The following is a 15,409-nucleotide window of genomic DNA, read 5'->3' as shown; positions in this document are numbered from 1 at the left end:
GGCGGGTCGTCCGGTGACCCGCACTGGGGCACAGTTCGCTGGCACTGTCTTCCCCTCCCATGCCGGCGTCCCCACGTGTCACATGCCCTGGTCACACTCCAGTTGAAGTAGGACAGGATATCCAGGGACTTGAAAGTAGGGTTAGCCGAGAGGTGACTCGAGGAGATGCGTTCTCCAACACCCGCCCCTTCAAGGCCGTGAGCTCCCCTCCGCTGGCGCTTCTAGAAAACCGATGACAGACAGAACTACCTGCCCATGTCGCTGGGCACCCTCCCCAGGGAGCATGATGAGGCGGCTGCCTAATTGCTGGGTGTCCCCTGACGGCTGTGACCTTCTGAGACATGTCACCCGGCAGGTTCTCCAAGAGAGGCTACAGGAGGCCCCGGCAGGACCGATCTGGCCACAGGTGAGGAAGGGCAGCTGCCAGCCTTCCTGATGCGGACAGGAAGAAATTGACAGCAAAGGGGCAGCCGCACCAGCCCGGCAGGGGTGCCCGGGGAGACCCCAGCCCACGTGCGGGCACCGCAGCCCGATGCACGACAGCCGGAGGTGGAACAGGAAGCCGGTGAGGACGGACCGCAGAGCTCAGGGCGCTCTGCTCCGTGCTCCGTGCGACCTAAGTGGGCAGGAAATCCAAGGAAGAGGGACATGTATACATGGGCATCCCAGGTGCCACTAGCGATAAAGAACCCACCTGCCCATGCAGGAGAACCCACCATGCCCGTCGGAGACTGGGGTTCGATCCCTGGGGCAGGAAGAGCCTCTGGAGGAGGGCATGGCAACCCACTCCAGTATTCTTGCCTGGAGAATCCCAGGGACAGAGGAGCCTGGTGGGCTATATTGTCCATGGGGTCACAAAGAGTCAGACACGACTGAAGCGACTTAGCAGGTACACGTATGTGCACATATAGGCGATTCACTTTGGTGTGCAGCCGAAACTAACACAACATTGTAAAGCAGCTGCACTCCAGTAAGAACTAATTTAAAAATAAATAAATAAGCTTTTAAGACTTCGCTGGTCTCTAGTGGTCAAAGCTCCACCCTGCCAGCTCACGGGGCACAGGTTCCACCCCTGGTCAGGGAACTAAGATGCCATGTGCTGTGAGGCACAGCCAAAAATAAAGTGAAATAAACAAATAAACTTCCTAAAATAAATGATCAAATGGTAATTTAAAAAAAAAAAACCACAACAATGGCTAAGGGTGGAAACATCCCAAGTATCCATCAGCCATCAATGGAGGGTGAGTAAACGATGAGACATTGCTCAGTCGTGTAAAGCAATGACACAGTGTGGATGGACCCCGAAAACATGACATCCTGCGAAAGAAGCCAGACGCAAAAGACCGCATGCTGCAGGAGTCCGTGTACATGAAATAGCTCGAGTAAGTCAATACACAGACACAGAAAGTCAGGAGGAGGTTGCCGGGGGTGGGGGCACGCTGGATGAGGAGTGCCTGCTTCCTGGGTGTGAGTTTCCCTTCAAGGGTGATGAAAGTGTGTGGGGACGGGTTAGAGGCGGTGGTCGCACAACATCACAAATGTGCTAAATGCTTCTGAACTTGCACTTTAAAATGGTTCGTTGGGATGAAAAAGGCCTGGGATTGGGTGGAGACATGCCCGCTCCGCTGGTGCGCACGTTTTTCGGGCAGCTCGGGCTCCGTCTCCACTTCCGTGCCTCCCTCGCCCACTCCTGCTCCGGTTCACATGTTTGGCCAACCACAGCCAAATACTCCTACGTGAAGCCCACCAAACTCGTGCCCGAGGGAACCAAGGCCAAGAGTGAGAAGAAAAAGAGCAAACAGAAGAGAAAAAGAGGAGCAGATGAAGAAACTCAGCTTGATATTGTTGGAATATGGTGGATAGTAACAAACTTTGGTGAGATTTCAGGAACCTTAGCAATTGAAATGGAGAAAAGAACCTACATACATGCACTTGACAATGGACTTTTTACACTGGGAGCTTCACATAAAGAAGCTGATGAGGGCCCTAGTCCTCGAGAGCAGTTTACAGCTGTCAAATTTTCTGATTCCAGAATTGCCCTGAAATCTGGCTACGGAAAATACCTAACGGAAAATACCTAAGTCTAAATTCAGACGGACTTGTTGGGCGTGCAGATGCAGTTGGACCTAGAGAGCAGTGAGAACCCATCTTACAAGATGGGAAAATGGCTTTACTGGCCTCCAATAGCTGTTTTATTAGATGCAATGAAGCAGGTGATAAGCAAAAAGTAAAATGGCAGGAGAAGAAGAAATGATAAAGATCAGATCCTGTGCCGAAAGAGAAACCAAGAAAAAAGATGATATTCCAGAAGAAGACAAACAAAATGTCAAACAGTGTGAAATCAATTATGTAAAAAAAAATTCCAGAGCTTCCAGGACCACAAGCTTAATCTAAGTAAAGAAGACAGTAAAATTCTGAAAAAGGCCCGGAAAGAAGGATTCTTAAATGAAACGCTTCTGAACAGGAGAACCAAGTTGAAAGCTGATAGATACTGCAAGTGACCAGGACTTTTGTTTCTGTCTCCTCCTTTTGTTTTTTTCTGAATAATAAGATCAGTGTTTTTACAGAAATTAAAAAAAAAAAAAAAGTTTGTTTTTTTAAAAAGTTGTATACATTTTTGTGGGGAAATCTACACAACATACAATGTATCAGGTTAGCTATCGAAGTCTCTGGTTCAGGGGAAGGAAGTATATTCACGTTGTCATGCAACCACCACCACCACCATCATCCACCTCCAGAACTTTGTCATCTCCCCAAACCGAAACTCTGTCCTCATCAAACACTAGTTCCCCAGCCCCCTCCCTGGAAGGAAGGGGAGGAAGGAAGAAAAAAAAAAAGAAGCCCACCAACCCATCCAGATCCCTTTCACAATGACTGTTTTAGCCACGGACTGGATCTGGGTCAAGGTGACCACAGCCCCTGCAGAATCCACCCTTCACCCTCCACCGTCATCCCCAGGGATGCGACTCAGTAGGCAACAAGTCAAAACAAAAACGTGCGCAGGACAGCTGCAGCCTCGGCGGGCCTGTGAGATGCCGGTGGGAGAAAGTGCTGTCCTGGGTCTCAGACAACAGCTGCACGAACAACTCTCAAGTTGAAGTGAAGGAGAGAGGCGTCTGGGCTGCGGTTTCCTCTCTAAGTGTTCCAGAGCGGCCGGCTCACTCCTGCTAATGGAACGGGCTGCATCCGCTTCCTGGATTTCGTGAACGGGGCAAAGACCCAGGAGAGAAGGCGCCCGCGCCCTCGCCAATTGCACCCGGTGCGTTTGTGTGCTGAGCGTAACTTGGGGTTAATTATTGATGACGCGGCTCCAAATGAAGTGTTGGCGAGAGACCCGCTGCCTCTTCTAATTGCCAGGTTTCTGAGAAGAAGCTTCAGCCTGGAGGGATTTCATGATTAGAGTGAAAGGAAATAGGAAAAAGCAAAGTGTGCTTTGGCCTGGTCCAAAAGAACAGAGCACTGAGAATTAAAAGGGAAAATTAATTATTAATAACCAGAATATGAAAAGAGATGGGGGATGGTGGAGGAAAGATGATTTCTACCCGGCCCTCACCTGAATCTCCCACAACCAGAAACCAGGGCGAGCTGCCCACCGATCTGGGCGCTGGACGTGGAGCAGACTGGTAGTTGATCCTGAAGATAAAACAGCATGAGGTTGTCTTCTGTCGGGAAATCTCAGAGCCTGGGGTCTAAGGTAGAGAGGCCTTCCCATGAAATCAGATTGAACTTTGGTTTTCCAAAAACAGCACATGGGACACCTATTAATTTCTAGTGCATCATCTAACCTTAAACAATGTTTTTCTGTTGAAGTATAGTTGATTTACAATGTTGCGTTGATTTCTGCTGTAGAGCAAATTAATTCAGTTATACAGATACATGCATTCTTTTTTCAAATATTCTTTCCCATTGTGGTTTATCATGGGAGATGGAATGGCTCCTTGAGCTATCCAGTAGGACTCTTGTTTATCCATTCTGTGGACAGTCGCTTACTTCTGCTAGCCCCAGCCTTGCATCAGTCCCCCAACCCCTCCCCCTCGACAACCACACGTCCCCTCTCTGTGTCTCTGAGTCTTTCTGTTTTGTAGACAGGTTCATTCGTGTTATATTTTAGATTCCGCATATGAGTGATATCATATGTTACTTGTCTTTCTCTTTCTGACTTACTTCACTTAGTATGATCATCTTCAGTTGCATCCATGTGGCTGCAAGTGGCACCATGTCGTTCTTTTTACGGCTGAGTAGTATTCCGCTGTATACACATACCATATCTTCTTTGTCCGTTCATCTGTTAGGGACATTGAGAGTGTTTCCATATCTTGACTATTGTGAATAGAGCTGCTATGAACACAGGGGTACAGTATCTTTTTGAATTAGAGTTTTGTCCAGACATATGCCCAGGAGTGGGATTGCTGGATCATATGATAATTCTATCTTTAGTTTTCTGAGTACTGTTTTCCATAGTGGCTGCACCAACTTAACATGCCCACCAACAGTGTAGGAGGGTTCCCTTTTCTCCTCATCCTCTCTGGCATTTGTTAGTTGTAGAGTTTTTAATGATAGTCATTCTGATGGGTATGAGGTGGTACCTCATTATAGCTTTAATTTGCATTTCTCTGGTAATTAGCGATGTTTCGCATCTTTTCCTGTGTCTGTTGGCCATCTGTAGTTCTTCTTTAGACTTCTTTAGTCTACAGAGGTATTCTCATCTAACATCTTTGTAGCTACTTCTTACTTGGACAATGAGTACCCAGCCCTTGGATTGTCCACACCCCACAAGATCAGGAAAGAAGACAAACATAGAAGAAAGGAAAGTGAAAGTGAAAGTTGCTCAGTTGAGTCCAACTCTTTGCGACCCCATGCACTATACAGTCCATGGAATTCTCCAGGCCAGAATACTGGTGTGTAGCCTTTTCCTTCTCCAGGGAATCTTCCCAACTCAGGGATAGAATCCAGGTCTCCCACATTGCAGGTGGATTCTTTACCAGCTGAACCACAAGGGAAGTCCAGAAGAAAGGAACCACCTTTCAAACAATCCCATTTTGCTACTTAGAGAAAATTTGGTAGGGGAAGAAATGACGATGATAGTAGCTAAAATGCACTTGAACGTTACCTGTTTACTTACGCATCATCCTTGTCCCCGGCCATCACTGACAACCAAGAGATGACTTGTTTACCACTTTAAACCCCAGGTACCCTTCCCTGGAAGCAAGAAGCAGTGTACCAGGATGCGGTGAAAAGTCCCGTGGCAAAGACACAAGCTGTAGCTCAGTTGCTGGAGGATTTTCTCGTCTGCATCCCACCAGGCAGGTCTGAGTGCCTGTGACCTTGGAGGCACATTTTACTTCTTCACCTTTCCCTCCACACACCTCAGCAAGAACTATCCTTTGAGGTGTGGAATTTAATAATAGGCACACCTAATTATAGACACCATGTTCGCCTGTCCCAGAGGATTGAAAACTAGGTGTCTCCTGAACCTGCCTGCCAACGCAGGAGATGCAGGAGACTCGGGTTCGATTCCTGAGTTGGAGAGATTCCCTGGAGAAGGAAATGGCAACCCACTCCAGTATTCTTGTCTAGAAAATTCCATGAACAGAGGAGCCTGGCAGGCTACTGTCCATGGGGTTGCAAAGAGTCGGACATGCCCGGAGCATACATGCATGATACACACAGGTGGTGACGGGTGCACAATGCTGTGAATATACTTAATACCACTGAACTGTACATTTAAGAATGGTTCAAATCATGGATTTTGTTCTGTGTATTTTTACCACAATAAAAAAAAGGGGATAAAAAATTATTGTATATGATATGATCCCAACCACATAAGAAAGCTACATGTAAAATATTATGAACCAAATAAACCAAAATAGTAACATTGGTTGCCTTTTGATAAGATAGATGACTTTCATTTTCTTGTCTCTATTTTTCTGTATTTTCTATATACTCTATTATGTGGGTGTTTATTGTCATATTCAGGAAAAGATAAACTTGAATTTTTAGATGCAGCCTAAAGGAACAAAGGAAGAATTGGAATTTCTAACGTAGTTTTCTCCACAATTTGCTCGCAAACCTACCCTCTGCCACGTGTGTTTAAGTGTCTTTATTTGTCTTGATTTCGCTTAACCTGTTCTTTTTCCCTTGGATTCCCCATGAACTTAGAAGACACAGCCATAGTGCAGCTAAGATTTTGCCTTTGCTAGTAAGTTAGTTTATGAATGTTATAAATATAACTGATTTGTAAGGGAGAAAGCACATTCTTGGCAAAAACCAAATGTCTCTTAAGATGGGCTTAATTAAAACAAAATACTCTTTAAATAGAATACCTCATCAGAATGCACGAAAATTTGAGAAGTTGAACATGACAAAGTAGGCTTAAAGACATAAGATCATTTAAAGCAAAACATTCTTCTTTGTAAGAGTCCCAAAATATGTCTAAGGGTGCACGAAAAGTCAAGACTGCAGAACAAAGACTCTGTGTTTGAAATTTTAATGTGCACATTAAAAAAAGCCAAGAAATACGACCGTAATCTGGGTGAGATTAGACAAAACCAGGAAGGTGATAAAATAGCAGAAGGAAGTGCCTTTCAACAGAAGAATTTTAGGCTTTATGCATAAGACCTTAGCTCTAAAAATGATAGTGGCAAGCAGCCACAGTCAAGGAAAAACTTCATGGTTAAAAGACAAAGGGCATTTTAAAAAGTTATTTCCATTTTACTCCTCTGAAAAGGCTTTTTTCATTTGGTTGACTATGAAATTTTATTAAATTTCCCAAATGGTCTTGGCCATGTACCGTGTAAGTAACCAGCAACGAAGCTCTCCTGATTTGAATTTCTGAAACAGCTACGATTTGAAGGTACACCTAAGTGCAGCCTCATACTCCAAAGGGTTAGTGAAAAACAACCTTTGAAGACCGTCGGCCCTTACAATGGATTTGCCAAAAAGCAAGCATCCCGTTTTAAGCTCAAAGTTCTATCTGTTTCGTTTGCGACACTTAAAAGGTGAATGTTGGGGAGATGCTGGGTGGTCGGGTTCCATGGGGCAAATGTTTATTTGTCAATAGGGACCTTTGAATGCCTAGATCTGCTCACCTGGCCTCATGAGCCCAGTGTCCCCGGCCAAATCCTTGTTTTCATTGTTGACCCACCTAAGAGTGCTGTATGGTTGAAAAGCACGCAGGACTGGGACTTCCCTGGGGTCCAGAATCCGCCTTGCAATGCCAGGAACTGGGGTTTGATCCCTGGTCGGGGAAATAAGATCCCACATGCCGCAGGGCAACGAAGCCCGCCTGCCCCAACTACTGAGCCCAAGCACTGCAACTAAAGCGTCTATGCACTGCAGTAGGAGACCCCACATGACACGGCGAAGACCCACATGCCTCAGCTAAGGCTTGACACAGCCAGAGAAAGAAAGTGCATTTCCATTGCAGGGGCTGTGAGTTCGGTCCCTGGTCGGAGAACTAAAATCTGACGAGCTATGTGGTGCACTCGGAAAAAAAAAAAGCACATAATTTTTCCATTTCCAATTAAATGACTAACTCAAGAATATACCATTTTTTACCTTTCTATCTGGAATTCTCAGGGCCTGGAGGGTTTGAAGGTGATTTTTTCATGGATGGGTGGACTCAGAATACTTACATGTTTCCCAAGTAAAGAACCTACTTTCTGTTTCTAAAAATATCATATGCTCTGAGCTCCATCACATTTTTTTTTTCCCCAGGCAGGATCAAGAGTGGGCTGGGATAAAGTGAGGTAAAGTACCTCCTGATTATGAGTTACATTTCCCCATACCGTGAGTCTTTTAATGTAGTGATTAATCGCCCCAGACTTTGACGAGGTGCCTGGGAGTCATTACTTGGGTAAGACTGGGAAAGGGGATTGGGTCACATTTGTGTTTCGGAAGGATGTGTGTGGGAGGAGGGAGGTTTGGAGGGTTAAGATGGGAGGCAGAAAAACAAGTTTGGATCTTGGTGCAGGGCAAAGACAAAGGCCTAGTGGTAAAGAACCCGACTGCCAATGTAGGAGAGGTAAGAGATGAGGATCCGATCCCAGGGTCGGGAAGATCCCCTGGAGGAGCGCATGGCAACCCACTCCAGTATTCTTGCCTGGAGAATCCCTTGAACAGAGGAGCCTGGCGGACTACAGTCTGTAGCGCAGAGTCAGATACCACTGAAGCAATTTAGCAGCAGCAGCAGCAGCAAAGATGAAGGCGCAAGCTCGGATGGTGGAAGTGGAGATGGACAGGGAGGAGTGGCCAGATTCAGATACAAAAGGAGACAGAGGGACTTCCCTGGTGGTGCCGTGGTTAAGAATCCACCTGGCAATGCAGGGGACGTGGGTTCGATCCCTGCCCGGGGAACTAAGATTCCACACGCCACAGAGCAACTAGGCCTGCGCACTGCGGGCCCGGGGACTCCAGGGCCCGTGAGCCACAGCGAGGATCCAGCGTGCCGCAACTGAGACTCGATGCAGCCACATAAATAAAGGGCGGGTGGTTCAGTCCCTGGTCAGGGAACTAAGATCCCACAAGTCACACAGTGTGGCCACCCCCCCAAAAAAAAGTTATGGTGATGGAGGACCCAACAGGAATGCAAACTGTCACTGCAGAGCCAGGAGTCTGATCAAAACTCTGTCATCTGAAAGTATCATGCTCAGTGAAAGAAGCCAGACATGAGAGACCATTACATAGTTTCATTTATCTGTGAAATGTTGGCAGATGCACAGAGGTAGAAAACGGGCTGTGCAGAGGAGGGAATAAGCTTGGGGTTTCCTCCTGGCCCAATGAAAACGTCTGGAACTAGACAGTAGTGACAGTTGCCCAATATTCCGAATGTGTTAAGTGGCCGCTAATGGTAAATTTCATGTCATGTCTTATGACAAAAAAAAAAAAAAAGATCATCTCATTTCCATACAGGGAAAAAGGGATAAATTGGACCTCATTAAAACTAAAGAGATTTGCTCTACAGAAGACTCTGATAAGGAGAAAGAAAAGACACATCACAGACTGGGAGAGATTGCAAATCACACAGCCAACAAAGGCCTCGTATGGAGAATACATAAGGAATTTTCAAAACTCAGCCCTAAAAAAAAAAAAACTCAGCCATAAAAAGAACAAATGGGCCACTTGGATCCAGTGGCAAAAGCGTGGAGGAGAAATGCCTTTCCATGGCTCTCTTTAATGAGAAGTCTGTGCGATTATCTGACTGATGTCCGTGTCCCCTGTTAGAGACCAGAAATCAGGGACTTGGCCTGGTTTTGCTCAACATGTGTCCTGTGTGTGGCCCAGGGCCCAGCGCATAGTAAAAGCAGAATAAATATGAATGAACGGGCAGACACCTGGTAAGTGCCAGTCAAATGGACCTAGAACCTGTAACGCATGATGGCTGGAGAGCCTCTGAACACAGCCCCCCAGCAACAGCAATGGGCAAAGAGGAGTGCATTCACTCATCCATTCATTCAGTAAGTACCTACTGCATACCAGGCTCTGGGTTAAGCACATGAAATACATCCATGATCGAAAGAGACAACAATTCCCGCACTTGTGGAACATAACTTTACACTAAATGAAAAGACAACAAGGCATTGTTCACAACAGCTGAAAAACTGACGCAACCCTTGTCCACAGACGGATGAATGGGTAAACAGAATGCAGCCATCCACACAACAGAATGCTCTTCAGCTTTAGAAAGAAAGGAGATTCTGGCACCGGCAACAACGCAGGTTAACCTTGAGGACGTGACGCTGAGTGAAATAAAAGCAGACACGAAAGGACAGATACTGTGGGATCCCACTTCTGTAAAGTCCCTGGAGGACACATTCATAGGACAGAAAGTAGAAGAGTGGGCTCCAGGAGCCGGGGAAGGGGCGGTGAACCGGGAGTAAGTGTTTAACGGGAGCAGAGCTACGGTTGGGGAAGATGAAATGAGTTCTGGAGATGAGGGCGGTGATGGGTGCCTAACAGTGTGAGTGTCCTTAATGCCCCTGAACTGGACGCTTAAAACTGGTTAAAATGGTAAAATTTTATATTAGGTGTATTTTACCACAACTTAAAGCATTCTGATAATAAGATCTGTGGAGAAACGAAATTTGTGAATAGAGATCACCATTTGAAGGAGAGCAGTCAGAGTCCTGCTCATCCTTCAATTGATAAGAGGATTTAGCTGTTCTGGAGAGACAGAATGATGTTACCAATGATTGAGGGGGAAGAATATTAGTGCAAAGAAGGTCACGTAAGGGACTTCCCTGGCGGTCCAGTGGTTAGGACTCTGCTCTCACTGCCGGGATTGGGGGGCAGAGGGGGCAGGGGTTTGACCCCTGACCGGGAGAATTAAGATCCCACAGGCCGCAAAGCGGGGCCAAATAAAAGAAACAAAGAGATCACTTAATGTATCTCCTTCTGTTATCGAAAATAGAAGGAGGTGAAGATTCTAAATACAGTATCCAAAGAGCCTTAGGGTCTTTCTGGCCATCCCTGCAGAGGGCACGAATTCGATCCCTGGTCAGAGAACTAACATCCTGCATGCTGTGCAGGAACTTATTAAAAAATTGGGGCATTAAAAAAAAAAGCTACACCTTACACTACTGAAAGTTTTTCCCAGACTTTCTGTTGGCAATGAGCATAAACTGGAAGACTGGACCACTGACTCATCTTGGTAAACAATTTAAAGTATCGAATCTGTTTTTTTTAAGGAACAAAGACTTGGAGGGGGAGAGGAAGTGGGGGCCACCATGGGGGGCGGGTGGGGGGAGTAGCTCAGAGTAGGAGGCTCTGAGGAGGGACACCGAGGGTGCGGAGGCTGGGGTCAGCCAGGAGGCGGGGAGGAGGTCAGGAGAGAACAGGACGCCGGTGACATGGAGCCACGGAGGCACTGCTGGTTCTTCGAGAAGTGAAAGTGTTAGTCGCTCAATCGTGTCCAACTCTTTGCAACCCCATGGACTGTGGCCCACCAGGCCCCTCTGTCCATAGGGATTCTCCAGGCAAGAATACTGGAGTGGGTTGCCATTCCCCTCTCCAGGGGATCTTCCCGATCCCCTGGATGGGGATGGAACCCAGGTCTCCGGCATTACAGGCAGATTCTTTACCGTCTGAGCCACCAGGGAAGCCCTGGGACGTCGACTGTTCCTCTAAATCAGATGGAGAGGAAGACGCTTTTGTGCAAAACGTCAGATCAATTTCCACAAAGCAGCCAAGAAAAGAACCCAAAACTGTGTTCCCAGGGCTGGCTGTAGCTTGACGCCCAGGTCTGCTTCTTCCTGCTGCTTAATCCACACCAGAGTCAGAGGCTTAGAAAAAAAAACACTCGGGGAGAGGAGGGTCACAGGCTCTTGAGGAAACTTGAGAAAAACTTAACAGACCACCGGTCCACATGCCTGACACCTCAGTTTCAAGCACGAGCTCAGTTAAACCTGGGTGTTGTCTTGGCTGCTAAGGGACTGAACAGCCGTGTGCTTCAGGGTGATAAATCTCCAATGTAAATGAAACAAAATACAATGGGAACTTTCCTGGCTTTCAAGTGAATGCTTTCATTGTAGTTTTGAAGTTTCACATGTACAACTGAATTATTATGCAGATGTTAAAAAACAGGAGGCAGGTCTCTATCAGGCGTGAGAAAACATGTCTAGGATACCTTATGAAATGGAAAAAAAGAAAAGCAATGTAAAGCAGTTTGCATTCTTCTCATTTTGGTTTAAAAAAAAAAAAGTATTTACATGAATAGGTTTATAGTACATACAAAAGGGAAAAAAATCCTCTGATATCAGTTCATATGGTTACATCTGTGCTAGAATATCAGAGAACATTCACATTCTGTATTATATATTTCAGAAGTGCTAGAATTTTAAAAATAATGAGCATGCATGACCTCTGTGATCAGAAAAGAAAATAAAGATGTTTTCAATGGAATATCTAGAATACATAAATGTCTATCAAAATTCAGCAGTAAAAAACACTCTATGCAGAAAAATAAACAAGAAATCTAGGGAAATTACCTGGCAGTCCAATGGTTAGGACTCGGCACTTTTACTTCTGTGATTCAATCCCTAGTCAGGGAATGAAGATCCACAAGCCTTGAGGTATGGCCAAAAAAAAAAAGGAAAAAGAAATCTAATTTTAAAATGGGCAAAAAAATACATAGATATTTCAACAAAAAGTGTAGAGAGGGCAAGCACATGAAAAGATGTTGAACATCATTAGTCACCGAGGAAATGCAAATGAAGACCACAATGAAGTATCACTCTGTATGTGTCAGAATGGCTAAAATTAAAAATAGTGACAATACCAAATGCTGGTGATGATGTGGAGAAACTAGATCACACATCCATGGCTGGTGGGAATGTGAAACGATATAGCCACTTTGGGAAACAGTCTGGTGGTTTCTTACAAAACTAAATATGTTCCTACCATATGACCCAGCAATTGCGCTCCTGGGCATTTATCCCAGCAAAATGGAAATCTATGTTCATACACAACCTGTGCATGAATGTTCACAGCGGCTCTACTTGTAATAACCTGAAGTGGAAACAACAAAAGTGTCCGAGGACAGGTGAATGGTTACACGAGCTGTTGATGTATCAGTACCATGGAACAGTGTTAAATAATGAGGGGTGAATACAATGCCACAACTGAGAATTATGCCGAGTTAAAAAAAGCCAATATTGCGAAGTTACCTACTGTATGATTCTGTCATAGCGACAAAAAACAGATTAGAACTAGTGGTTGCCCACCCGCGGCGGGGCAGGAAGAAGAGTAAGGACGGCAGAGGGAGATATCTTATCATGCAGATCCCTTGTGCTGACGGAACAATTCTGTGTCTTAATCGTGACAGTGTTTACACGAATCGACACGTGTGATAAAATTGCATACAGGCACATACACACACACACAGGCACACACACAAGTAAAACTAGTGAAATCTAAACTGGTTTTGTAGATTGTATCAATGCTAGTTTCCCAGTTATTATAGCTCATGTCTATTTTCTACATGTATGTTACTATCTGTATAGAAAAATATATTACTATAGTCATGCAAGATATCACCATTGGACAAAACTGTTTGAAGGTATAGAGCACCTTTCTGTACATTTTGAAAACTTCCTGTGAAATCTAGAATTATTTCTTGTTCAAAGTTAAAAAAAAAAAAAAACTCACATGGGGGGACTTCCCAGGTAGTTCAGTGGTTAAAACGCCATGTTCCCAATGCCAAGGGGCTTGGATTTGACCCCTGGTCAGGGAACTAGATCCCACCCATCACAGGTAAGAGTTCGCATACAACAACCAAGACCCAGCACAGCCAAATAAATAAATATTTTTTTTAAAAACTCATATGGGGACGGATAAAAAAATTCCTCTGGATTAACAAAACCTACTTTCATCAAAAACTTTAAAATAAATCTCCCATTTTCATTTAAGCTATATTTTATGGGGATGAATTCTTTGGAGCTTTATTGAACTATTTTAAACATATCTTTCAACTTGCGTCCAAAAAAAAGTTCCCCATCCTTCGATCTGATGGATTTTTATTGGATGACTCTGGACATCTGTATTTATCACCATTTCGGAAAGTACAGTCTATAAACCACCTGGGATGAATGAAAGCATGCAGATTCCAGGGCCACCCCAATCCTTCTAAATCGAGCTCTCTTGGGATAGGATCTGACAGTCTGCACTATTGTTTCCAGTCATTCTTTTTTCCTGGACATGCTGCGCAGCATCGGGATCTTAGTTCTCCAACCAGGAACTGAACCTGTTCCCACTGCATGGGGAGAGAGGAGTCTTAACCACTGGACCACCCAGGGGAGTCTTAATGGACTTTCTTTAACTTGAATTTGGGGGGATGGGTTTCTGGGCCAAGTTTATGCTCTTAATCATTGATGAAGGTGAGTTTTCTAGTTTTTAAAAAGGAAGAAAGAGAAACAAAGAAATCTTGGTTCTAGAAAGGCGTTCACTGCTCATAGACGTCCATAGCAATTCTCGTTTTTTCTTTGCTTTTTTAGCCCAGCGAGCGTCCCTGAACAGAAGCAGCGCCCGTCTTTCCCAGACTCAAGCGATTTAACAAGCAGCTATTTTGGCTAATTTTTCAGATTAGTCTTCTTAACTGCCAGAAAAACGGCGCCTTAAAAAGGAAATGTTTCTGCCTAAGAACTTATACCCAGTTGAAAATAGTCACGATCATTTAAAAAAATAATGCTGCGTAAGTACCCACACGACTTACCTCAAACACTGGTCCTAGCCAGCTAAAAATAACCTCTAAACAAATAACAAAACCTGGACGAGGCCCCGTGGAAGAGACAGAGCCAACAGATTCTTCAGAAGTGAGGCTGGAGGACTGACCAGCTCTCAGCTTAGTCTGATCTGGTGCGAAGATCAAAGGCTGATGAGGGACACTAAAGAACAAAAACAGAGATAAACAAGTGGGCCTCAGCTAGCTCCAAAGAAAGCTCCTGCCCAGCAAGGGAGCGCCCGCGAAATGAAGAGTGTTAAGTCACTCAGCTGTGTCCAACTCTTTGCGACCCCCTGGACTGTAGCCCACCAGGCTCCTCTGTCCATGGGGTTCTCCAGGCAAGAATACTGGAGTGGGTTGCCACGCCCTCCTCCAGGGGCTCTTCCTAACCCAGAGATCGAACCCAGGTCTCCTGCACTGCAGGCAGATTCTTTACCATCTGAGCCACCAGGGAAATGAAATGAAAAAGCAACCTCCAAAATGGGAGAAATACTTGCAATCAGCCACTTGGTAAGGGCTTAACATCCAAAAGATACAAAGGACTCTCACAACTCAATAGAGTGGGAAAAAAAAAAATCTGATTTAAAACTGGGCATGAGAACTGAATATACATTTTTCCAAGGAAGACATGCAAATGACCCCCAAATACATAAAGAAGCTCGGCATCACTCGGCATCAGGGAAATGCAAATCAAAACCACAATGAGCTATCACCACACATCTGTTAGGACGGTGATGATCAGAAAGGCAGGAGATAACAAGCGTTGGTGAGGACGTGGAGAAAAGGGAACCTTTGTGCGATGTTAGTGGAAATGTAAATCGGTGCAGCCGCTAGGAAAAACAGCTTGGAGATTCCTCAAGAATTAAAAATAGAGCTGCCAAACGATCCAGCAATCCCACTTCTGGGTATAGAGCCAAAGGACATTTAAAAAAGGATATTGGCACCACCATGTTCATAGCAGCATTATTCACCATGGCCAAGTTAGAGAAACCGCCTAGGTGTCCATCCACAGATGAATGGCTTCAGAAGATGTGGTGCATAAAGAACGGGATGTTATTCAGCTGTGAGAGGGAAGGAACACGGATGGATCTTGGGGCTTCCCAGGTGGCTCAGTGGTAAAGAATCCATTGGCCAGAGCGGGAGACACGGGTTCAATCCCTGGGTCCGGAAAATTCCCCTGGAGAAGGAAATGGC

General features: G+C 45.3%; 1 long non-coding RNA gene and 1 pseudogene across 1 annotated transcript; one reads left to right on the top strand and one right to left on the bottom strand.

The window, feature by feature from the left end:
- Nucleotides 1–471: 471 nt before the first annotated feature.
- Nucleotides 472–14,217, bottom strand: LOC136158403 (uncharacterized). Its single transcript, XR_010661341.1, has 3 exons — nucleotides 14,207–14,217; nucleotides 11,985–12,062; nucleotides 472–616 (listed from the first exon to the last, which is right to left on the bottom strand). It is a non-coding gene; the product is annotated as an uncharacterized lncRNA (long non-coding RNA).
- LOC136159036 (protein FRG1 pseudogene) lies at nucleotides 1,614–2,501 on the top strand (annotated as a pseudogene).
- Nucleotides 14,218–15,409: the final 1,192 nt, after the last annotated feature.

This window comes from Muntiacus reevesi, chromosome 2, assembly GCF_963930625.1.
Source record: "Muntiacus reevesi chromosome 2, mMunRee1.1, whole genome shotgun sequence".
Taxonomy (NCBI): Eukaryota; Metazoa; Chordata; class Mammalia; order Artiodactyla; family Cervidae; genus Muntiacus; species Muntiacus reevesi.
This window is presented reverse-complemented; position numbering and strand designations above follow the sequence as displayed.